Source organism: Miscanthus floridulus, chromosome 2 (genome assembly GCF_019320115.1).
Source record: "Miscanthus floridulus cultivar M001 chromosome 2, ASM1932011v1, whole genome shotgun sequence".
Lineage (NCBI taxonomy): Eukaryota > Viridiplantae > Streptophyta > Magnoliopsida > Poales > Poaceae > Miscanthus > Miscanthus floridulus.
In genome coordinates, this window is record NC_089581.1 from 37,338,103 (window position 1) to 37,365,263 (window position 27,161).

Below are 27,161 nucleotides of genomic sequence, written 5' to 3' on the forward strand. Positions count from 1 at the left end.
TTGTCATGCACTAGTGGTATATTTGGATAACTGTGATATATGCGATGGATGTTTGGATTGATGTATGTGATATATGTGATGAATGTGATATATGCGATGGATGTGATAAATATGTGATGCATGTTTGGATGGATGTGAGATATATATGATAATTTGTGTTTGTTGTGATGGAATGCAAAAAATGAAAAAAAACACTGTTTTTGGTTAGTTTGCCGAGTGCAATAGTCACTGCACTCAGCAAAGCTGGAAAATGTAGCAATCCGTTTCCCAGCTTTGCCGAGTGCCATGACCATAGCACTCGGCAAAGATTTTTAAAAAAAAATTGAAAACTTTGCCGAGTGCCACCCGTCCGGCGCTCGACAAAGAAATTTTTAAACAAAAAAAATAAAAAACTTTGCCGAGTGCCATCTCGGACGGCGCTCGGCAAAGAAATTTAAAAAAATTAAAAACTTTGCCGAGTGTCATATCGGGCGGCGCTTGGCAAAGAAAGAATTTTAAAAAAAATAAAAACAAAAAACTTTGCCGAGTGCCAGCCCGGACGGCTCGGCAAAGAATTTAAAAAATGAAAAACTTTGCCGAGTGTCGTCCGGGTTGGCACTCGGCAAAGCCGCCGTCACCGTTTCCTGGGCCGTGACCGCTCGTTTTCTTTGCCGAGGGCTAGCTCGGCACTCGGCAAAAGCTTTGCCGACTATTTTTTTCCCGAGTGGCCATTGCCGAGTGCGGTACTCGGCAAAGCCTTTGCCGAGTGTATTTGGGGCTTTGCCGAGTGCTGTAGGCACTCGACAAAGCACCTGAATCCAGTAGTGAGGAGTATCAGTGCCTCTGCCAAGCAGGGGCGGACCCAGCACTAGGGCAGCCCAGGCCATGGCCCTAGTCGCGGCCCATGTAACAAGGGAGCAAGTTTTCAGTTTTTTGGCCCATCATCAAGCAATCCAACAACACTGAAGGCAGCCCAGGCAAAGTGAGCAATGGAGACAGTCACAGAGAGCCGCTTGGCCTTGCGAGTCGCGCAGGCGCAGCCGCGCAGGGGAGTCGCGAGTCGCGACCGCCGCTCCACGGCCGGCGGTGGCTCCGCCAGTCCGCACCGGCGCTGGCTGCGCAGCCGGCAGCCTACGCCCACTGGCCCTCCGCTCCGCCTCCGCCCTCCGGCCTCCACGCTCCGGCTCCGGCGTTCCGCGGTGGCCGGCGGCGCAGCCTCGCGCCCTCGCCCCCTCCGCTGTGCACTCCGCGGCGGCGCGGCCGGCGGCTCCTACCTCTGTTCCTCACTTCCTCAGCCAGTCAACTGGGTGCCGGGCACCCGCCTGCTGACCGGTGAGCCTCCTGCCACCTTCCTTGCAAGTTGTTTGGTCGTTTGGATCTGAAACGACTGAAAGCCAGGTCAAATAGAACCAGGGACTGAATAGAACATTTGAATACCATGTTCCCAATTTCCATGTTCGCACAAGTATAGAGCGAGCAATCTCAACTTTTCTGTATGTACCAAGTCCTTACTTGGCATCCCATTATATAGCTTTTCTGCCATCTCCATGTTCGCACAAGTAGCATACAAATTTATGAGAGCACTACTGAGGTGAGCACTGATAAGAATGTCTGACACCAACATGTATGAGTGGATGGCTCTCCCAGTTCTCAAATGCCTTATATCATGCCCACAAGCTGATAGTGATAGAACAGTAGCAAGGATCAATTGGTCTGGAAGAACTCCAGAATTCTTCATCTTAGCAAATAGAAGCAAAGCTTCTTTGTAGTTCCGAGTCTGACAATAACTGCCAATTGATATCAAAGAGGTCTATAACAGTTTCTATGAAAAATGCAACTGCCAAGTAGCATGTAGAATGGAGAATACAGACTAGCAGCAAACAAATTATTTGTAAAGATGGCTGCATTAGACGGAATTTTGCTATTCATAGACTCAGCATGGTAAACAGAGATCTTTGAAAAAACAAAATACTGGGAATCAATATGCCATTTGTCAAGTATATGAATCATGGATAATGCACAGAGTATATTCTACTTTCTTTAAGGTTCCTTGATTGCACCACCTTGCAAATTACCAAGTTATGTTAAAAATGGAGAAATCTGACAAGAAACACAGTTTTTCTAAAGGTTTGAGATAATACTTAATGCCTTCCAAATTTGAAGACAGAATTACTATACTTCACAAACTGGACAGAGCTGATCTGTAGCTTTGGATTTTTGGCCGCTAAGATTTAGCCCTAGTCTTGGCCAAATCCTGGATCCGCCACTGCTGCCAAGGCATTGCCCATCCTCAAGGGTGGTGATACAATCAGATACAGCCATTACTTCGAAAATGAAAGTTACCTTTCGGAATACCACCTTAGCAACGACACGAGGTCGCCAGCCTTGGATCGTTGCAGCTTGGATGGCGTTGAGCCGGGTCCATGCAGCAGCCTCGTTCACCACATGATTACACGCTTATATCATAATCAAATAAGGAAACTGTCTTCGTTCGCAATCCTAATCAAATAGATTTCTCCGCTTTCAATGGCAAACAACGATGCCCAGGCCGTACAGGGACCATGGATAGGTGATGGTGCTGGCGGCCGTTTCAGTTTTGGCCATCCACGTAATCACGTTCCTTTCTAAATACTTTTATTTTTTCTATTTTTTTCATAAATATAAATATCATAATAAATGATAAATATAATAATTATGGATATTCGAGGCCTTGACTCATTTCTTAAGAAGTAGAGGTTTTCACCATCAAGTTTTTGCCGTAATTTTGATTAGAATAAAATCTATTTTATTATGACTTGGTTCAGTCCCACTTATCAAATTAAATTAAACGGAAGCTGAAATCTTGAGCAAGTTGTTGTGTGTACTCCATTATCTATATGTATCGATACCTTAATATTAAAGGTGTAAGATTTCTGCCCAAATTTTCGTCTTGCCTCCACATTCATCTCTCACCATCCGCAATCCGAAATCAACTAGATTTCCTCCGGTCCCCCAAATCTATATCAAGGATTTCCCAAATCAGCAAGCAAGGTGCAAGGGACCAAACCGAGACTAAATCAAAACCACCACGTCGATCCCAATCCAAACCAAAATCAGACTAACTCTAGAAAGACAATAACTTATAAAATCAAATCAATAAATTTGTTGTTTCTTCTGCCGACGACCACAACAATTACCAAAAATCAACAAAAATCAGTTCCATATACGAATCGGCCAAAAAGGAAATCAGAGAAAGAATTGAATCGTGGAAAATCAGAGAAGAATCGAGGAGGACATTAGATGGGGTCGTGCCTCCAGGCCGCCTGGGGCGCCCACGCTGCTGCCTCTGTGGCTAGGGTGCCCACGCCGTCGACACCCCCCCCCCCCCCTGCACGGCTAGGTGCGCCCACGCCGCTGGTGACGTCTGAGGCAGCGCGCCGTTGCCGGGATGTCCTCTAGAGCGCATGTCTTTTTCCATAAAACTTTGATTGTTTTCTTCCATTGCAACACACGAGTATGTTTTGCTAGTTTACTAAAAATATGCTAACATATCTGTTCAGACATATGCTAGTTTCTCGGCAAAGTGTATTTTTTCTGTTAGTAGTTGAAAATTAACCTTCGCTGCTAATAGATAGAGAGTACAACTCGACTTTTATCTATGATTTTGCCTTAATCTTACTCAAGAAAAATGAAGAGCAAAATTGACACATTGATCTTGGAAAGTTGTAAGTATGTGGGCACGCATATATATTGCTTAGATATAGCTAGCTCACTGCACTTTCTGGAACCTGTAACATATATAGTTCTTTTCTTATTAGGAACCATCCAAATATCTAAGGCCCCTTTCATTCCGGAGAAATTAAAATTTACATAATGGATTAGGCTATTTGGCTTATAATTTGATATTCCATAACTTTCTCAAGCTAACAAATAAGCATATCTCAAATTCATAGGGTGCGAGATGAAAATGGATTCTATAGATCACTATACTATAATTCTATTCTCCAACTTATAGCACGCTCTTCAACTCACTTCCCTACAATAAAAATACAACATATAAGTATGTCCCTTGTATGACTAACAATAAATATACAAATATATTCTATATACAACTATATTAGCTTAATTAATCTATGCCTAAATTGTAATTATTAGAATGAATTCAATTTCAAAGATCCAAACGGACCCTAATGGTTTTTCAAGGTATAACGGCGGCCAAGAGGCAGCGGCGCGACCACTAGGAGGTGCAAGGCCAGGAGGAGGAGGCGCATCCCTGAGCGATGGCCATGAACTCGCCGTTAGTGGACGTACTCACGGTGGAGGTCCATGTGCAATGGGTCGAGTAGGCCGCACTAGCCGTCCTCGCCGTGCAGGCGGTGCCGCGCCGCCCACAATGTTGTTGCGCAGTTGCTAAAGAGGTGAAGAGCCTGTCGAGGCTGATGAGGACTTGCTCGGGTTCCAGCGCACGCCCGCGTAAAAAGGAAGTGAGGCAGAAAGCTAAGGACGAAGAGTCAGGGGCAAAAATATCATTTATAACTGTTCTCTCACCTCTGAGCGATAAATGAATATTTTAATATGTTCAGTGTCCTCCACGAAATTTGATGCAAAGTAGAGTATCCACCAGCAAATCGATTTATTTTCGATATCCGCTGACAAAGCAACCTCACTTTCAGTGTCTAGTAACAAATTTTGCCATAATTATATGGCTATGGCATGAATTGCCATCGAAATGAGTAAATAAAAACATGTACATAGAGAGGTAGCAGTGGCATAATTGTCTGGCGAGCAGTACTTGTTGAAGGGAAGGAGCATGATTCGTTCTCTGAGAAAATGTAACCGCTCAATTTCAAGGAAAATATGTGCAAAAGTAATTTATTTGAATTCCTTACATTCATCCAAATCTACTACTCCTTTCATTCAAAATTGTAAGTTGATTTGACTTTTAAAGATACATAGGCCCTATTCGCTTATGCTAAAATTTGGCTTATGCTAAAATATTGCGAAAGGAAAACACTGTTTCATGACCGAAAAATAGCTCAAACGAATAGGGCCATAAGTTGTTTTTAGCTTTTCAGGATACATAGCTTGTATTATGTATCTAAGACAAAGACATAAAGGTACGTTTGGATGTAGATATTGGGAGAACTGAAATTGAATTGGCTTCAATATCAAAACAGCCATGGTATTGAAACGGACACGATTCGAATACTATTGTTTAAATGACCACTGAATTAGCTTTTGAAATCTTAGGAAGTAGCTCAAATTCGATTTCTATTTAGATGCAAAAGCATAGAATTGAAATGCTAGGGAAGCTTGACCCCATCCCATCCCGTTCCACCATCGGAGGACGGAGGACGGAGCCACCGGTAGGCCGCGTCGTCACGCAAGGTGATGTCGCTGCTTCCACCGCCTTCGGCCCCCGGCGGCCTGGGACACCCGCCCGCTCGCCTAGGACACCAGCACCACACAGGAGCCCTCCCGCAGCCCCACAGCTCACGCATCTGACCTCTGCGGCGCCCGATTCGAAGGTTGCGACGGCGTCGGCGACAGAGGGGAAGGGAGGGGCGGGTGCATCTTCTACAGAAGGGGACGAAGGGTGCGAGGACTAGAGCCGGCACGCATCTGACCTCGCGCTGTCGGTCATGGGGAAGACGAGCTCACGCCACCACCCGCATCACGCGCGCTCGTGCCGCTGCCCGCCCCGCCTCACGCACGCTCGGGGAGTGGGCATCGAGGATGAGTTAATTCCACCCAATACAGAGGGGCAGAGCTTTGTATTGGAGACGAGGAAGCACAGGCTGTGAATACCGGTTGGCATTGAGGATGAATAGCAATTCTGAATTCCAAACCATCGGAGATAGCCAATGCCAATTTCAGTTCTGAGCCCTCAATAGTCAATATCTGCATCAAAACGGGCTGTAATATATATTTAGGTACATAGCAAAAACTAGAAAAGTCAAAACGACTTATCATTTAGAAAAGATGGATTAATTCTCTCTGGATCCCATACAAAGAAACTCTCTAGATTGTATGAACATTTCTGCTGTTTGGTGGGTTTCATATCCTCCAACTTGAAAATTATAAACCCTCTCACTATTTGAAGCTCCAAATGGGCCCAATCGGCTCCTAGCTTTGAGCTAGACCGTTTGTTCCTTGTGCCATCGCGTTAAACTGCACCTCAGCCCAAACCGTGATTCATCGACAGGTCCAACAAACCAACAAACGTAGGTTATAGTTTATATCCTATAATAAGCTAAATTATAAATAGCCTGTTGCGCTGCCAAGCACAATTAAAGAACATCAAGTAAAAGAACATTTAAAACAAAGTGATATTTTCAAACTAGCTCTACTTTATTTTTACACTAGCTCTACTTTATTAACAACATTACCTGAAACATAAAGCATTGCCAGTAACTTGTCCATGGAGATTTAGTGCAATACAGACTAGTAAGTCAAACTGTGGCACTGTCAGACGGCCACAATTACACAAATCTTACAATACACAGTTCATTTAGCAACCCCTTCTTCAACACGGGAAAAAGGAAGACCTCAAATTTAGCAGCAAACAAGAGTACGACTGTACGAGTACGAGTCAAGCAGCAACTACTCAAAGGATGCGCATACACTTACCCCTCTTTCTTTACATTCAAAGGGATCAGTTTTAGACAAATCATGGACATGATTAATATGCACAAAGTCGTGGTCACATCTTTTACCAGTAAAATAAAACCGAGCAAATCTTGAAGCCCTTTTCTCCAGCTGGAGCACCGATGCTGCTCTGCAACAAATCTATCAGTTACAATGTAGCTTTGACACTCAAATGGCATTGACTCCAGCATCTTTGCGTTCAGTATAAAGAATGTTGCAAAGTTAACTTGTGACATTATGCCTCGATAATAATTATTCAATACAACTGTCTTGAGACGGATGTCAAGGCATTTGATAAGATTACACGATGTTTACGGCGCCATAAATTCCTGTCTACCCCCTGGTATGCCTGCGAAGGAAAAAAAACATTATACAAACACAACCAATTCAAGAAGATTGACACAATATTGTCAGATCCAAAGATTTTTTTTTTCTCGAACGTGTGGAACGGTAATATTTGATTACCGAACCAAAGACTGACAGAGATCACACAGTTGTGATTTGTAGGACTTAGCGACCAAGTGAAGGATCAAGCCCCCTGAAGACCCTGAGCTTAGCGGCTAAACGGGTAAAGAGCGTCGTCCTCGAAGCCAATGAGGTTCAGCTCCATGGCCACCGGATCGAAGCCTGGAGCGAAGAGCGCCTGAAGGGCCTCTATTTTGGAGGACGACAACGGCTCAGCGAAGAGGGCCTTGAGACTGTCCAAAGCCACAGGGTCTGGACCTTGTGGCCTATCTGCGATCCCCAGCTTTTGCTTGAACACATTTTATGCTTGGAGAGTCGGGTTGGAGGCCTTGTTCTTAGCTGTCAGCCTCCCACTCCGACGCACCACCCTTGAAGGTGTCTTGGACTTTCTCAGCCTCGGCGTGCTGAGCAACGGGGTGTCGAGCGGGATGCATACCCGCGCCTCCAATTGTGCCAACAAGGACTGGGCCCTCGATACGGGCGACGCCACGTTGTCGGCGCCAGGATGGCCAACCCGTGTTGGCGCAGAAATGGCCGCCTGATCTGCAACGCCGTGTTGTCCCATCCTTGGTGGCGTGACAGGCGGCATCTCCAGCTCAGGCGACAACGGTGGCAAAACCGTCGTTAGGGATGCGCCCGCCGTAGTAGTGGGGCAGCAAGGCGTTGTTGGTCCTACTGGCCGGCTCACGACGAGCGAGGTGGTGAGCTCCTCCAGCATCGGGTCAACCCACGCGGGAGGCCCCGTGCCCGCGCAGGGCTCCAAGACCAGCGGGTCCGGCTCAAGAAAGTAGGCAGCAGCAGCGATAGAAGCTTCGCTCGGCGCCGTCGGAGCGGCCCGTGCCAACCTCCCTAGAAGCCTTCATCTTTGGTGTCGCTGGCCGCCGCTGGCAGTAACAACGTTGTCCGGCACGGTCTCACCAGTGCCACCTGAAGCACCGTGGTCCGCCGGCCGAGCAACGGAGCTGCTGGTGGGGTCACAGTGACCCTCCCTGGTGGCACAGCCGGCTGGTGTAGTGGTTTCCAGCGCCGCAGCACTGGCGGTGGCCTTGCCGCGATCGGCTACACCGTCGCCGTGGATGTCGGTGTTGTGTACCACCGGCTGTGTCCGGCGTCTCTTCCGCCTTCGACCGACAGACGCTGGAGCAGACAACGTAGGCGCGGTTGTACCCGCCTCCACCGGACCACCGTTGGCGGGTGGCCGGGTGACCGGGGTAAGGTCCCAGGCAAGCGGTCGTGGTCGGCCACGTATACCAGCAGCTATAGGAGGCCTCCGCCGTTGGCCACCACCGTCCACTGTCCGAGCACGAGGCCGCTTGCAGTCCCTGGCCAGGTGTCGTAACTCATGGCAGTGCAGGCATCTCGGCGGCAGACGGCAGGTGGCAACCCTGTGGGTGTATGACAGGCAGTTCAGGCACCTATCGCGTAGCGCGTCTTGGAGGCGGCGACGTCGATGACACCAGCCCCGGAGGTCGTCGGCAACGACCTGCTGAACCTGACGATGGTACTGCGAGGTTGAGACGCCCAGCACCTCTTGCCACCCATCACGATCCGGCGAGGAGGCCCTTCGGTAGGGGCCAAGCCGGCTGTGCAGTAACCCCACCGCATCCGTCGGAGATGCCCTGCGCGGTGGGTGCGACGAGGAGACGGTGGGGTGTGCCGGGCGCTGGGCCTGACGTGTTGGCACATCGGTGTCAGGTGCGGTGGACCTGCGACGAGGACCCAACTGCCGGTGCACCGAAATCCGCTCCACAGCCCGGGTCTCCGTCGCCAGAATGGAGCGATGAGTCCCAGGACCGGCGTTCGGCCTCGCGCGCCTTGGTCGACCACTCCCATGCACGGAAGCCTCGTTCGCGACGGATCGACTGGGCCGGTGACGCCTTCCCTTGCGCCTGTGCCTGTGCTTGCGGCACCCAAGATCCGCATCGGGTGCGGAGAAGCGGCGTCGGTGGGTTTCGGGGACTCGCTTTCTAAGTCTCAGGTGAGCCGGCACACGCCAGAGCCACCCGCAATCCTCTCCCCACGAGAAGGAGCACCGCGGGGATCTCGCTGCTGCCTCCTGTGACGAGACCGCAAGGAGCGCCTAGCGAGCGTGCGACCACCGCTAGGACTGCCCCCTAGAGCGGGAGCCTGGGACGACACCGGCTCCCTAACCGGAGAAGGTCCCCGTGGCGATGGCCTGCGGACCGCATCGAGGTAGGGAGTTGGTGAGGCCATCGGCGTGGGCTCGTCGTCGTAGTCGTCGCGGAAGCCATCGTCTGCCCACCGACGGAACTTGGAGCGGCCCTCCGAGGCACCGCTAGGGTAGAAGGGTGCGGCGTCGAGAGAGAGGGGTGAGCCATGGTCGCTGGAGGCGGAGCAGGGCACCGGATCCACCGGCGGGCCCAAGACCCGCTGATGCCCAAATTCACGGGGTGCACAAGATGCAGCCGGCGGCGGCGGCAGGCCACAGCGCTGGGGAGCAGCCCGTGGAGGTGGAGAGGCACCCAGAGGCGGGGATGGGGCCTTGGCCGCCGGATCTGGTCGTGGGGGGGGGGCGTGGGTGCCGGATCCGGCTCCGCCGGCGGCGGGAATGGCGCGGCGGCCGCGCGGCGGCCTCGCACGTGCCGTCCCCCGCGCGCGGCTGGGCAGGGGAGGGGAGGGGGGCCGAGGGGAGGGGAGGGGAGGGGGAGGCGGGCGCCGGTGGCGCGGGGGTGGCCGCCAGGGGCAGGCGGAGGGGAGTCCTCGATTAGTGCTGTAATGGTTAGCTAGATCCAAAGAATATATGAACACAATGAATTTACTAGTATAGTATGCTTAACCTGGATATACAACTTCTCCAAGCACGGGAAGCATCTCATTAGGTCAATAATCACATCCAGGCTAAGATTTAAATTATAGACTGCTAAAATCTTGACAATACATGCTGGCGTTGTCGAGTTAATGACCCGGAATTCCTTTATGCGGCACGGCTGCATGAAACTCGCGTCAGCACAGTTATAAAATTCGATATTTTCAAGTTTTTTCTGCACATAGAAAAGCAACTTAGAACCTGTAGGCAAGATGTAGAAAACCAAGAGGTACCTCAATAATCGTTGAGCCAAAAGCGAGACTGGAAGAGTCGTCAGCATAACTTAGGCAACCTAAGGTCTCCAGATTAGGTGCTGAAATAACTGATACTCAGCAGTCGCATGCTCCATAGTGGTGATCGAAGATACAGAATCCTTTTAAGACAAGGTGCATCCTCGACAATGAATTCTTCTAAGTAAGCATTTGTTCGGTCATACGCAGCACTCACCCCAATGCTTGTAAGGCTAGCTGAGTTGATCCTGACACAGCGGCAGCCAAAGAATCTGCGAAGCAGCAAGCACTCGAGGACGGGAGAAGGAGCAATGATGCTATGCAGGGAATCCTCCGAAATGATGACTCGTTGAAGTGCCAGCTTCTTGAGCCAGGGGAACTGAAGCGCCTGGGTGATATCGTCAGAGAGGTGGCATTGGCTGAAAGTGGCGACGCAAAGGGACGACGAGAACCGGAAGGTTGATGCCGGCTGAGGTGTTAGTTTCAACACATCATCGGTCGCAAAGCAGTCAATCTCCTGGAGGTTGTCGAGGGCGGGGGATCGGAGGCGGAGCCAAGCATCCACGATGGCGGGGTGGTACTGTAGGTGTTGTGCGGGGAAGCGAAAGCGGCGACCGGGGCCCCGGTGGGCGGAGAGGATACGGGAGACGACATCGATGGTGAGGACGTCACCGCCGTCGAGGTCGAGGTTGAGAGGGGCTGAGCGCCAGAGATGGCGCCACCGGGTGGCGAGGATTTGGGTGCGGGCGGCATCCTTGGTGGGGAGGAGAGAGATGACCTCACCCATAAAGGCGTCCGGGAGGCGGCTGATTCGGTCGACCCCATCTTCTTCCTCTCCGCCGACTCCAGGCGGAGGATCTTGGATGTAGGGTTCGTCTCCTCCTGCTCCTGGAGGACAAGAATCAGGCGCGCTCGTTGCTGGTAGCAGCGAGATGTTTGCTTCGTCCTCCTGTTCCGGGCTCACGGGTGCCTCCGGCTTCCTTCTCTTGGCACGGCAAGGCGCCGCCTGCGTCTCCATGGCCGCCGGCCGGTGGGTTGATTGGGGGAAGGGGAAATGGAAACACGACGGCTTGCTGAAGGTGCGTGGTGGTTAGTTTGGGTGCGTCTAGATAGAGGTAGTTTGGGGGGCTCCTACGGTCCGGCCGTTCGGACGTGGTTCTCCCGCCGGCCGCAGCGCGCGGGAAATAATTTTCGCGGCAGTGCGCGCGGGCGGGAACGGGGAGCTGCTATGCTCGCGTCGGTCGGGAATTATGAGCGCGTACGGGCAGACTAACGGGGCGTTAATTTAGTACGGCGCCGTGATACATGGGCTTTGTACGTGAACCAGATACATGAGCTAGCTTGCGTCTTTTCTTCATTTTCACAAGTACATACACGTACATAGTTTCTGCTTTCTTTTCTTTGCTAGCACAAATGAACGACAGCTAATAAACCAACTAGCTTATGATCCTTGTATATTAGCAAGCTATATCATTGAGTGAAGACTTTAAACCGTATACTCGACTCACGTATACGTCGAGTATGCAATTTTAGGGAAAAATACATGGACGCCGTATATACAAGCTGTCCGGCATGATGAACCAAACTAGGAGTAACTGTTAGCTTGCTTCTTTTATACTCCTCCGTCCATAAAAGAATGTAATTCTTGTTTTTCGAGTTTAAACTTTGACTAAATTTATATAAAAAAGTGCAAACATTTATGATACAAAGTAAGTACAATTAGATTAGTTATAGAATATATTTTTATAATAAATTTATTTGAAAACATAAGTGCTAATAATATTTGCTATAAATTTGGTTAAACTTGAGCTTCTTTGACCGTCATGCATCTCATAATTGCATTCTTTTACGGACGGGGGTAGTATATTTATTAATTAGCGCGCCCATGAAGATGCATGCATGCTTCTTTAGTGGCATATATACAATACGAGCCCATGCACATATGAACACGTTACATATGGTTACATTTATTTTGAACATTTTGTACAAAATCTCATCAAACAATAATATTGTTTTAGACAAAATATATTATGTGACATATCATGGAATATGGAAAAATATATGTAAGAGATAAAACAAATAAAAAAGATAGTAATCAAAAGTAATAGATAAATATAAGGAAGGAAAAAAACTAAAACACCAAAGAGCACCACATAGAAATAGAAACTACTTAAACAACCTAAATATGCCATAAAACATTTCACGGATACTATGTGGATACTCCAAGATAATCATGAAACATCTCATTTATTTGATGTGAACATTCTAAAAACATCACAGAACATGATATGTATACCATGTGAACATAAAAAATCATCATAGAACATCCTAAACATCATCAAAATACATTGTAGAACATCATATGTATATTACATGAACATCACAAAACATCACATGTATATGTGAAAAGCGCAAAACACATCATTGATCATCACATGTATGCTACATGAACATCATAAAATACATCACAGAATATCAAATATATATTACGTGAACATCACAAAATCAATTATAGAACATCATATGTATACTACGTGAACATCACTGAATATATCATAGAACATCGTATATATCATAGGACATTGTATATATACTACATGAGCATCACATGTATATAACACAAACATCACAAAATACTAACAAAACATCACATGTATATAACACGAACATCACAAAAAATACTAACAAAACATCACATGTATAATACCTGAACTTAAAAAACATCATAGAACATCATATGTATACTACATGAACATGCAAAAATACATTATAGACCATCACATGTATGCTACGTAAACATCACAAAAATATATCATAAAATACATCATAGAATATCACATGTATAACACATGAACATCACATTGATATTAATCATAGAACATCATATGTATAGTATATGAACATCACATGTATAGTACATAAACATCACAAGATACATCATAGAATATCACATATACACTACGTGAACATCACAAAAATATCATAAAACTTCATATTTATACTACGTGAACATAAAACATATCATAGAACATCACATATATACTACGCGAACATCGCACTTATCTTATATAATATAGAAAACAAAAAATAAAATAAAGTAATTAATTAGAGTAAATAACTTAGTAAAAATTCACATAGAAACATGAATAACAAATAAAAAATATATAGAAAAAATAAACCAATGAATAACTTAAATAAGGAAGAAAAAAGGAAATTTTAAAAATTATATGATATATGTATCTTATGTAACATATAAAATGAAAATTTTTAAAATAAAAAACAAAAATAGTTCATATAGTAATTAAAAAAGAAACAATTGGAAAAATATAAAAGAAAAGAAAAATAAATAGAAATCGAAAAAACAAAAGATTAATAAAATGAAAGAGAAGGAAAAACCACATGAGAAAGAAAAGGAAAAGAAATATAATAAAGGAAAGAAAAAAATTTAAACATACCAACCTATGGGTGAACATAGAAAACAAAAATGGAATCAAAAAATAATTAGAGTAGAAGAAAAAATAAATAAAAGAAATATAAAATAAAATGATAATAATAATAATAATAATAATAATAATAATAATCACATAAAGCAAAAAAGTAGAGAAAATAAAAAAATTAATGAAGCAAAAAAGAAAAGAAAAGAAAAGAAAAAAGAAAAAAAGAAAAGAAATGAGAAGAAACGAGAAGAATAAGGAAATATAAATAAATAAAAAAGGAAAACTAAAATAAGTCTAAGAAACGAGAAGAATAAGGACACATACACGCTCTTGTGTGTTCACAGTACAGGCTAAGCAAGCAAACTTCCTCGCTCGCTGGCTTGTACACGAAAGAGATAGAAAAATGACAACTCTTACGGCCCAAGCGGCCCATATACGTAGCTGCGACGTGCAAACAAGAGCGCGGGAAGGCAGCGACGTGTGAATGAGAGCGCGGGTAGGCAGCGTTCGACGTGAGATTCGGGTCCGACCGTTGGGACTCGAAGATTTCCGCGGGAACGGAGAGCTACGGTGGCCAGGGCACGCACGGATCTAAATTAATTAGCGTAGATAATGAAGCCATAAATAATTAGCGCACATAAGGGCCCACCTAAGCATGAACTAAAAAAGTCATAACTATCAAACTAAACATCCAAATTAAACTACGAATTTACGATTACACCATCAGGTTTTTTTGTACTAAATCATTCAAAACAAGATCTCACATAGATATATTTCATAAATTTTTATTAACGAACATTTATCTTTCAAAGATAGAACATTTTCTATTATTGAGTAGAGATGGTGTTCTAGGTTCAGAGAATAATGTTCCATCTTCGTAAGAGAAATGTTCTCAGTTTAGAACAACATTATTCTAGTTTTAGGTGCATAATATTAGTATTATAATATACATAAAACAAATAAATAAATACAGACTAGAGCAAAGCATAAGGAAAAAAAAAGTAATATAGAAAAAATTAAAAAAATATCACATGGATACTTTTCAAACATCTCAAAAAGACTATAGAATATCACTTGTATATTAAGTGGACGTCACTAAATACACCATAGAACATCACTAAATATATTATCGAACATCACATATATATTACGTGAACATTACTAAATACATCATAGAACATCACATGTATACTTTGTGAAAATCACAAAAAAATATCATAAAACATCACATATATACTATGAGAACATCAAATGTATATTACACAAACATCGCAAAATACATCATAAAATATTACATGCATACCACGTGAACATAAAAAAAATATCATAGAACTTCACATGTATACTACATGAACATCACATATATACTACGCGAACATCATAAAAATACATCATAAAACATCACATGTATACTACATGAACACCACAAAAAGCCAACATAGAACATGACACGATATACCATGTAAACATCATAAAAAATATCATAGAACATCACATATATACTAGAACATAGCATCTCTTGAAAAAATAGAAAATAAAAATTAAACATGAAAAAATATTTAAGTAAGGTAAAATAGAAAAATAAAAAATAAAAAATCTATAGAAAACATAAAAGAGCAAAGGAAAAAAGAAAGAAATACAAAAAGAATAAAACATAAAAATAAAAATAAAATAAAGCAAACATAATAATTAATTATAAAAATATATAAAAAAAGAAAAGAATAATAAAAACCACATGAAACAAAAAAATAGCAAAAATAAAAAATATTGAGGAAAATAAAAAGAACATCTCATAGATATTATTTGAATAAACTAAATATCTTACGAGTACTATGCGAATATTAAAAAATAATCATGAAACATCCCTTATATAATACATGAATATCTGGGACATCATAGAATAACATAGATATGACCCGAACATCACATATATCTCATCGAATATAAAAAAAGTAGAACATGAATAATGAGAAAATATATTTTATTACAGTAACACAAACAAGGAGAAAAATAAAATAAAAGGAATAAAGGAGATAAAAGTAAAAGATCAATAGAAAAGGGAAATGAAAATAAAATAGAAGAAAAAAGAAAGAACATAAAAATAAACTCAGCGCGAGTGTGGCCATTAGCTCCAGTCTCTAGACACGAAGTACTAACTATATAGCCCATATTATAATCAGAAAAGTAAAACATAAAATGCATAGTAAGATAAAAAAAATATTAAAAAAGATAAAGAAAATAAAAAGATGAAAAAACCACACAAAAAGAAAAAGAGGAATAAGAACGGAAAAAAAGATAAACATACCAACCTGGGAGTCAAAATAAAAACAAAAATAGAATAAATAGATTAAACAAGAAATAAAAGAAAGACAAAATAAAATAAGGATAAAAAAGGAAATATAAGAAAACAGAAAAGAAATACAAGAAAAAAAAGAAAAGAAACACGTAGCTGGTCTTCCAGAGGCTAGAGCGCATGCGTTGTTCGCTCCACTTATCGTTATTGGGCAAAAAAAAAAGTATAGAAAACAGCCCAGCCAGTCAAGTAATGAAGTAACGAAAGAAACAGAAAAAAACCAGCAATCAATCTACCCAGCCGATATCTGGCTTGGCGCGCAGTTCCCCTCCCGCGCTCGTCGGCGCGCGTTCCCTCAGGACGGGATGATTTCCCTAGTTTGGGTGCGTGCAGCATCCAGAGGCCTCCCGTTGCCGGCCCATGGCCCAGGCCATCTACGTTAGGCTTCGCAACCAAGTTAAATTTTCGAATTTGCTAAAAAAAATTAAATTCTCGAACGAAATTTCTATTGGTCTGTCGGCTGTTTGTACTTCATCATCAGTCGATTATTATTTTTTGTTGTGGGCTGGCTTTTCGCTGTGGCCTGTGTTGTCGTTCGGCCCACCACCTATTGCAAACGAACAGGAACAGCGAGGTGTGTTTGGCTGTTTGCCCGTCGGCACCAATCGAGCAAAATCGTGACGGTATCGGGTTTAAAACTTTAAATCGAACAACCCGTATCCTCTTATCTCGAGGGATTTGTTGTGAGCCATTAAAAAATATCGTAATTTCTTTTGAGTCACTGAAAAAGTTTGGTGGACTTTAGCACCATTGTTTTTTTAAGCCTCCATAACACTGTCGTCAGATTAAACTCTAACGGTGTTAAACTACACGTGTGAAAAGTCAAAAATACCTTTAGGTTTAAATATGTCATTAATTTTTTTAGTATCTTAACGACTTTAAATGAAAAAAGTCAAAACTAGAAAGTTGTAGATCTCGTCGAGATATACAATTTTTATATAAAAATCATCTTCATTTAATGCCGCAAAAAAAATATAATTTTTCTAAGATAGATTAATCATATCAAATCATATCTTTTTTGCGGAATTAAATAAAAATAAATTTTATATAAAAATTATAGATCTCAACGAGATCTGTAACTTTCTAGTTTTGAGTTTTTTCATTGAAGTCGCTAAGATGCTCGAAAAAAATTAATGACATATTTAGATTTAAGGGTATTTTTGATTTTTCACACCTACAATTTGACACTGTTAGAACTTAATCTGACGGTAGTGGCATGAAGAGCAAAAAAAAAAAAAAGAATAGTGACGTTGAAATTCGCTGAACTTTTTTAGTGGCTCATAAAGAATTACGATCTTTTATAATGACACAGAAGGAATTCCCCTTGTCTTTTCTAAAGCCGCGCCTGTACTCTTTTCCTCTCTGGCTCTCTCTCTGTTTCCCATTTCTCTCTCTGAGCTCTCTCTCAAAATATGAAGGTCGTTTTATTCGATTGATGTTGTTTATTGTCTGACTGGTTTTTGTTTTCACTGTCCCCATATGCAGGCATCGTTTCCAACCCTTGATTCTGCAGGTTTTTTGTTTTGATTCGTCAGATTGTTCACAGGTAATTTCATCACTTTGTCATGCATTCTTAATCTTCCCTGAATCGTGGAAACAGTCTGATGCTCAGATCCCTAATTTGTGTGGTTTGCTTTTAGTTCATTTGTATCTGTATTGTGTGTTTCAGTTTTGAGCAGCAGCAGCTCATTATCAGTTCACAATAGCTTGCTTTGCTCAACTTAAATATATATTGTTTTAGTTTTAATCTGAATTATTTCACAGCTACTAGGTGCTGTGTTTTTTAGTTTTTCAGTTTCAGACTTTCAACAGCAGCCAGGTATTAGTAGCCTGCTGATTCCTTCATAGTGTTTTGATTTATAGTGGACAACGGTAGAACAAGGATACCAGGTCTTGAGTTTTTTTTTTTTGTCTACTAGTTATGTATATTGCTGCAATAGCAAAATTGAATTCAAATAGTTTTTGGTTCGGTTAAGTTTTCATTTCAGTTATTTATTATCATGAGACTTTAGTTGTGTGAGGTTTTCAGTATTAAAGTTCTTTCAGCTTCAGTATATTCATTTTCAGTTTTATTATGTTAGTTTAGTGCCTTCAGTTTCAATCTTATTATGACTACACATATCTGCCACCATATAAGCGATATGTTGAGTTTCAGTTTCAGTTTCAGTTTCAGTCACACAAGGTTTGTGTGTTTCAGTTTTGCATGTTGCATGCAGTAAATAAATTTTAGAGATCCTAAAAATTTAGTTATAGCAAAGCAGCGTGCTTTCAGTTTCAAATATATTATGATTGTGCACATATCTGCCACCAAATAAGCAGATATGTTGAGTTTCAGCTTCAGTAACACAAGGTTTGGGGGTTACAGTTATGCATGTTGCATGCAGTAAATAAAGTTTAGAGCTCCTGAAATTTAGTTAGAGAAACCAGTACGCTAAAAATAAATTTCAATTGCAAAATAATTACTTTGGTTCATTTTTTTACGACATAAACACTGCCTCAAGTCTAATACCTTGGACTAAGAGCAGCATTAAGTGTTGCGCCCCTGCATCGTCCTACTTTATCTGTGATTAGCTCTAGTATTCCTGTTTGTGATGAAATCCAAAAATGGGCATTCCATTTCTTCTACAATTTTCTAGGAACTTTATGAGATCAAAGCATTGCAATTTCACATGCTCCAGTTTATCCTTACATAAATTTGTCGTGTTTAAACATTTTTTGGCTTTTAATGTTTGCATAATCAGAAATTTATTTATTGGTGTGATGATGCATCAAGCTATGTATTCTAGCAGCTTCCTCGATGCAGGAAGTTGGCACCTGTACCTATAGGGTGTTCGGCTTTATCCCATAATCGGATGCAGAATCATTTGTCTTTGTCTGTGTTCACTTTCTTGGACGATCCATCAGTCATTGGTATAGTTCTGCACTTGAATTCCTATCTGAAGAAGAAGACTGCTGTTATGGTGGGCCAAGTGTACCAGAGGAGGAAACGCGCCAACAGTGGCTAGGGGGCAGCTTCAGTTGGATTGGATCAGCTTCAGTCGGTTAGATCACAGGAGCTTTGCATGGAGTTTGTTGCAAGTCTGTTAGCTGCATGTTTAGTTTGTTATGCATGTTTAGTTTGTTATCCCTAAATTAGTGGCATGCTTGTAATCAGCCTATAAGGCAAACCATTTGATTAATGAAGAGTAACCTGGGATTGAGACTCACCGTCTCCCTTGGGTGCCCAGCCATAGCACTGTTCACCGTCCCCTCCTTGTCGCTCAGAGTCCAGGCGCCGGCCACTGGCGCCGCCTGACCACCACCGAGGAGTCAAGCCACGGCCAGCCACCTCCCACTCTTACCCCCTGCGCAGGCGTAACAATCTGGTATCAGACTTCATGGCTTCCTCAGGACTGTCTGCCGCCGCCATTACGCCCACCACCGTCGCCGCTGCCCCCCCCCCCCACCACAGACGTTGCCGCCATCGCGCTCACCACCGCTCCCATCACCAGTATCTCCGTCGCCAGTCATACCATCCGCTCCTCCACACCAGCCTACTATGGCCGCCATTCCCCTCGAGGCACTCAACGCCATCACCGCCAGCCATCCAGGGTCCTGCAGACCCAGATGAGAGACATGCGCCTGCAAATAGGCACGATGGCCACCAGACTGGCGGCGATCGAGGGTCGACCATCCCTCTCCTCCCCGATGCTCCCGCAATATGGCCTTCCCGGTTATGGGGGCATTCCGCCCTTGCCGGCCTCCACGGGGCCGGTCATCTCCGAGCTGCTCACCGCACAGCCGGCCAGGCATCACACCCGCCGCTGTCCGCGCCCTTCTCGACGTCGCCAGGTCTCAGCATCAATCGCGGCGTTCACGCAGCCGCCACCACCGCCGCCAACTCAGGGGGTTCCCATCACTCAAATTTTGTTCCCCCACTCACCGTCGCCAGTGCCGTCCCTGTCGTCCATCATGTAGATGAGCATGCCCATGCCGTTCGCACCAATGACAACGTCGCCGCCACTCCCACACTTTCAGCCGGACACCGATCACCTGATGGTCCCCAAGTACCACAAGTTGTCGTTTCCGTCGTTCGACGGCCGGGATGATCCGCTTGGCTGGCTGAACAAGTGCGAATAGTTCTTCCGTGGCCAACAAACACGCCCGGCCGATCAAGTCTGGCTGGCGTCATACCACCTCACTAGCGCAGCGCAACAGTGGTATCTTGTCCTCGAGAGTGAGCTCGGCCGTCCCCTTTGGCCGAAGTTCCAGACTCTATGCCAACAACGGTTCGGTCCGCCCCTCAACACCAACCACCTGGCCGATCTGGCCAGGCTGCCCTTCACATCCACCGTTGACAAGTACATGGAGGCGTTCCAAGCGCGCGCGGCGCACGCGGGTACTCTCACTCCCCTGCAGAAAGCACAACTCTTCACCGGCGGTCTTTCGGACCACATCCGCGTCGATGTCGAACTCCATGAGCCGCAGACCCTCCAACACGCCATGCGGCTAGCACGCGCGTATGAGCTAACGTCCCAGGGGTGCGCCCACGGCCCTACCGGCTCCTGTGGGCTCTCAGGCCGCGTCCGCGGCTTCGTCGCCCTCGGCCACAACTCCATCGCCACGCGTCTACAAGAGGCTATCCCCGGATGAGATGGCCGAACGCCGTAAGCAGGGGCTCTGCTACAATTGCGACGAACCTTACGTCCACGGCCACAAGTGTGCACGCCTCTTCTTCCTCGAGGTGGCAGACTACATCGTACAGGAGCCCGAAGATGAGGACACCGTGCCGACGGCCTCGACCGTTTTGGCCGCTCCGTTTGACCTCGACGAGCCGCTCATATCCCTTTCTGCTATCACGGGGATCCGCGTGGAGGACACCATGCAACTCTACGTTCGGATCGACGCGCATGAGCTAACGGCGTTGCTCGACTCTGGCTCCACCCACAACTTCATCAGCGCCTCGGCAGCTCGGCGCACCGGGCTCTAGTTCTAGGACAGCCGCGGCGCCCACGTCGTCGTGGCCAACGGCGACCGTGTGGCCTGTCGAGGTCTTGCCCACAACGTCGCTCTGCGGATAGGGGAGGAACATTTCACGGTGGACTGCTACTCCATTCCCCTCGACTGCTACGACATGGTCCTCGGTGTTACATGGCTACGCACCCTGGGCCCCATCTTGTGGGATTTCGATGATCTCTGCATGGCATTCAACCACCGTGGCCGTGCGTGTTCTGTGGAAGGGCATCGGGTCGACCCGCACAGACATCCCACCGATGGGCCGTCTCCACGCTGCCCGGGTCCACACCACCCGCGGCATAGAGTCGCAGCTCCTGGAGCGGCTACTGGATGCCTACACCGACATCTTCGACCCTCCGTCCGTCCTACCGCTAGCACGCCCGTGTGACCACCGCATCCATCTCAAGCCGGCCACTGATCCGGTAGCCATGCGTCCTTACAGGTACCCCTAGCTACAAAAGGATGAGCTGGAGGTGCAGTGCGAGGCTATGCTACAGCAGGGCATCATCCGACCTAGTACTTCCCCGTTTTCAGCACCGGTCCTTCTGGTTAAGAAACAAGACAAGACCTAGAGATTCTATGTTGACTACAGGGCTCTCAACGCTGCCACGGTGAAGGACAAGTTCCCCATTCCCGTGGTCAAGGAACTCCTGGACGAACTTCATGGCGCACGCTTCTTCACGAAGCTTGACCTTCGCTCTGGGTATCACCAAGTTCATGTCCATCCGGAGGACGTGGCCAAGACAACGTTCCACACACACCATGGCCACTTCGAATTCCTGGTCATGCCATTCGGCCTCTCAAATGCGCCATCAACGTTCCAGGCCCTGATGAACTTCGTCCTCAAGCCCTTTGAAAGGTCCTAATGGCTAGAGGGGGGTGAATAGCCTAATAAAATTTCTACAACAACACTTAACAAAATGGTTAGACAATTATGAGGCGAAGCGAGTGTTGCGCTAGCTTACTCAAAATGCAAGCCACCCACCACAATTCTAGTTTAGATAGTGTCGATCCACACAAAAGCTATGACACTATCCTATGTTAGTGTGCTCTCAAAGGCTAACTAAAGAGCCACACCAACCAAGCAAGCAAGCTCTCACAACTAGCTACACTAAAGAGCTTGTCAACAAGTTTGTGGTAAAGTAATGAGAGTGATTAGAATAGTTATACCGCTTTGTAGAGGAGTGAACCAATCAATCACAAGGATGAATAACAATGAAGACCAATTACCTCGGAATCAATGATGAACACAATGATTTTTACCGAGGTTCACTTGCTTGCCGGCAAGCTAGTCCTCGCTGTGGCGATTCACTCACTTGGAGGTTTACGCGTTAATTGGCTTCACACACCAAACCCTCAATAGGGTGCCGCACAACCAACACAAGATGAGGATCACATAAGCCACGAGCAATTCACTAGAGTGCCTTTTAGCTCTCCGCCGGGGAAAGGTCAAGAACCCCTCACAATCACCACGATCGGAGCCGGAGACAATCACCACCTCTGCTCGACGATCCTCGCTGCTCCAAGCCGTCTAGGTGGCGGCAACCACCAAGAGTAACAAGCAAGATCCGCAGCAAAACACGATCACCAAGTGCCTCTAGATGCAATCACTCAAGCAATGCACTTGGATCACTCCCAATCTCACTATGATGATGAATCAAGGATGGAGATGAGTGGGAGGACTTTGGCTAGGCTCACAAGGCTATTATGTTAATGAAAATGGCTAAAGGTGTGAGCCATAGTCGGCCATGGGGCTTAAATAAAAGCCCCCATGAAATAGAGCCATTGTACCTCTTCACTGGGCACACTGTGCTCTGACCGGACGCTCCGGTCCAACTGACCAGACCCTGGACTCAGCGTCTGGTCCACCGATGGACTCCACACATCATCAGCTTCAAACGCTGTTCATTGGATCTCAACGGCTATGAACCTGACCGGACGCTCCGGTTAAACTGACCGGACGTTGGAGCCTCAACGTCTAGTCGAGTACAGTAAGGGTCAAAACCTGGTTTTCCTCGACCGGACGCGTCCGGTCCACCTCGACCAGACACAGCCCAGCATTCGGTGGTAAACCCTAGCCTCTGTTCAGCCAGTCAGCGCGACCGAACGCAAGCAGTCAGCGTCCGGTGCTTCTGGAACCAGCGTCCGGTCACTTGACCGACGCTGGCATCACTCTATTTTCACTTCTAACTTCTTCACCCTTGCTCCAATGTGCCAACCACCAAGTGTATCACCTTGTGCACATGTGTTAGCATATTTTCACAAATATTATCAAGGGTGTTAGCATTCCACTAGATCCTAAATGCATATGCAATGAGTTAGAACATCTAGTGGCACTTTGATAATCGTATTCCGATACGAGTTTCACCCCTCTTAATAGTACGGCTATCAAACCTAAATGTGATCACACTCTCTAAGTGTCTTGATCACCAAAACAAAATAGCTCCTATAGTTTATACCTTTGCCTTGAGCTTTTTGTTTCTCTTTCTTCTTTTCAAGTTTGAGCCCTTGATCATTGCCATGTCATCACCATTGTCATGCTATGATCTTCATTAGCTTCTTTATTTGAAGGTGTGCTACCTATCTCATGATCACTTGATAAACTAGGTTAGCACTTAGGGTTTCATCAATTCACCAAAACCAAACTAGAGCTTTCAATCTCCCCCTTTTTGGTAATTGATGACAACCCTTATACAAAGATATGAATTTAAATTCAATTGAATCCATGTTGCTTGCCCAAGCTTATTTACCATGTGTAAAAGGATATGGACAAGTTTCATGAACCCTAAGTGGTAGCAATTGCTCCCCCTACATATGTGCTAAGAGTTTGGATTGAAGCTTGCATATATGCTTAGATAGGAAATGTAGGAGTCAATGTCTACCATATGATGCTAAGGTATAAAAGATGAACCTTTGAAGCGTGATACCAATCGGAGTGCACTAATATACCATCCTTAGCACCATGGTTGGCTCAATACCATTTAGAAATATTTGGAAGTGAAATCACTAGATATCCTATACATGCTAGTTTGCATTTCATCATTCAAATCTATAACTAGCATACATCACACAAGCATGGATATTATAAATATGGAACTTGTGCCATGCAAGCAAACATATGAAATGCACGTTCAAATGCACCATACAAGTTTATGAGCTTGCTCCCCCTACTTGTGTGCTCAAAATTTTAGTTGATCCCTTTCCTTTGACATATATCAAGATATCTTTATGTTTCTCTCCCTTTAGGATATTTCTCCCCCCTTTTCACTATTTCTACTACTATCTTTGTTTCTCTCCCCCTTTGTCATCAATGACCACAAAGGTTCTAAATATAGATAGTATTACTTGTAGGGTCGAGATTATCAATGTCAATCAATGGGGTGAGAGTCATTTTCCCACATTTGGTTCAATTCTAGATTATTTCCCAAAGATATTTAACTCAGTTTGATCCAAGGACAAGCTTCTTCACACCTCCAAATAAGGGTTATCTTGTACCATGTTGAGTTAAACACTTATTGTTTATTTTCTAGATTAAACACTAGGTTTACAAGCTCACAAACATGTCATATGCCATCACTAGATCAAGTCAAACATAGAAGCAATAGTGATACCATATAGACATTTAAAATCATTTAATTTTCATAAATGAGCCTAACAAGATAGAACCACTTGCAAGGTCCTAATAAAAAAAATACTAGATGCACTAAACATGTCCTTAGCAAGGATGTATGTCATGCTAATCAACTTTTTACCTTGGATTGCTCGAAGGAGAGGCATGTCATATGAGTGAGTGTGCATCAACACATATTTAACAAATCCAATATGTTCAACTCATTCCTTAGCTTACAAAACCTTTTCTCATCCAATGGTTTGGTGAATATATCAGCAAGTTGATCTTTGGTGCCTACACTCTTAATGCAAATGTCCTCTTTTTGTTGGTGATCTCTTATGAAATGGTGGCGGACATCAATGTGCTTTGTTCTTGCATGTTGAACCGGATTGTTTGTCAACTTGATTGCACTCTCATTGTCACATAGCAATGGCACTTTCTTGAACTTGGTTCCAAAGTCACTCAAGGTGACCTTCATCCAAAGTATTTGTGCACAACAACTATCAGCGGATATGTATTCGGCTTCGGCGGTTGATAATGCAACATTATTTTGCTTCTTTGATGACCATGAAACAAGTGATCTTCCCAACAATTGACATGTGCCCGAGGTGCTCTTCCTTTCAACCTTGCATCCCACATAATCCGAGTCGGAGTAACCAACTAGCTCAAACTTTGCTCCTTTGGGATACCACAAACCAACATTTGGTGTATGCTTCAAGTACCTCAAAATTCTCTTTGTAGCCTTCAAATGACTTTCTCTTGGTGAGGCTTGAAATCTTGCACACATGCATACACTAAACATGACATTCGGCCTTGATGCGGTCACATAGAGTAGGCTTCCAATCATAGACCGATACAACTTTTGATCTACCATATTTCCACTTGCATCACTATCCAAGTTGCCATTGGTGTGCTAATGACTTTGCTATCAATCATGCCAAACTTCTTGATCATGTCCTTGATGTACTTGCCTTGACTTACAAATGTTCCATTCTTCAATTGCTTGATTTGAAGACCAAGGAAATAACTCAATTCTCCAATCATGGACATTTCAAACTCATTAGCCATCATCTTTCCAAACTCATCATAAAATTCTTGATTGATTGATCCAAATATGATGTCATCAACATAGATTTGCAATACAAATAGATCTTTTCCAATCTTCTTGATGAAAAGAGTGGTGTCAACCTTGCCCATTGTGAACCCTTTAGAGAGTAGGAAATATCTTAATCTCTCATACCATGCTCTAGGTGCTTGCTTCAAGCCATACAATGCCTTCTTCAACTTATACACATGGTTGGGCTTCTTATCATCTTCAAAACTAGGAGGTTGCTCAACATATACTTTTTCATTGATGTAGCCATTGAGAAATGCACTCTTGACATCCATTTGATAGAGCTTTATGTTGTGAGCACAAGCATAGGCTAGCAAGATTCTTATTGCTTCCAATCTAGCAACCGGGGCATATGTTTCTCCAAAGTCAAGACCTTCAACTTGAGTATAGCCTTGTGCTACCAATCTTGCTTTGTTCCTTACTACTATACCATCTTGATCTTGCTTGTTTCTAAAGACCCATTTGGTTCCAATCACATTGTGTCCCTTTGGTCTTTCTACCATTTCCCATACTTGATTTCTTGTGAAGTTATTTAGCTCTTCATGCATGGCATTAACCCAATCAATATCCTTCAATGCTTCATCTATCTTCTTTGGTTCAATGGATGACACAAATGAGAAGTGTTCATAAAATGGTGCCAATCTTGATCTTGTTTGTACACCTCTTGAAATATCACCAATGATTGTTGTCGGATACCGTGAGGAGGGGTACCCTAAGCAAGATCCAACAGACTGCTTAGACCCTAAAACGAGATCCAATAAGTAAGGCAGACGAGGTCCCAGCCAAAAAATCTCCGATTCGCCCAAGGCCCCCTCGCCGAGGCCCCTTCACCCGAGGCCTCCTCGCCGAGGCCTCAGAAGAAATACCGATTCTCCGATTCGCCCGAGGCCTCCTCGCCGAGGTCTGCGGTTCTCCGATTCGCGCGAGGCCGGCTCGCCACCAGCCCCGCGACCACCGCTTTGACTAGACTATTCCGGCTGGACATCACATCTAATCAAGGCGCTCAACCACCCCGACAACCACACGACGGCACAGTACAGCGAAGTGGCAGACCAGCACGTCAGCGCCCTGCCACCCACGACGGGATCGTGCAGGGGTTACCGGCTACTGTGCTGCCTAAACTCCTGCACCAAGGACAAACGCGACGTGGGGAGTCAGAACTGGGTTCCTGTGACCTCGGGACCAGCGAACTGACCGAGTTCCGCCTCGCCCGAGACTCCCGGTAGGGCCTCAGGCGAGCTGGCCATGCTCCGCCTCGTCCGAGGCTGGGCTCGTCCTGCAACCTCATCGCCTCCGCCTCAAAGGTCGCTCTAGCAGGCTGTCGCATCCAATTAATGCACCCGGCTGCACCCACTACGTAAGCCACGATCGGCAGTACGCCGCGACAGGAGCGACGGGACAACGGTCAAATCGCCTTTTTACCATCCCTTACTGACAATACAGGGTACCGTATCCTGTAGACGCACATTCCGCACTGTTCCGCCTAAATCAACAACGACGATGACCGCCAAGACCCCGCATTGC

At 45.0% G+C, this 27,161-nt stretch overlaps 1 pseudogene; it reads right to left on the reverse strand.

The window, feature by feature from the left end:
- Nucleotides 1-6,522: 6,522 nt before the first annotated feature.
- Nucleotides 6,523-11,206, reverse strand: LOC136538486 (putative F-box protein At1g49610; annotated as a pseudogene).
- Between the last annotated feature and the right edge of the window lie 15,955 nt (nucleotides 11,207-27,161).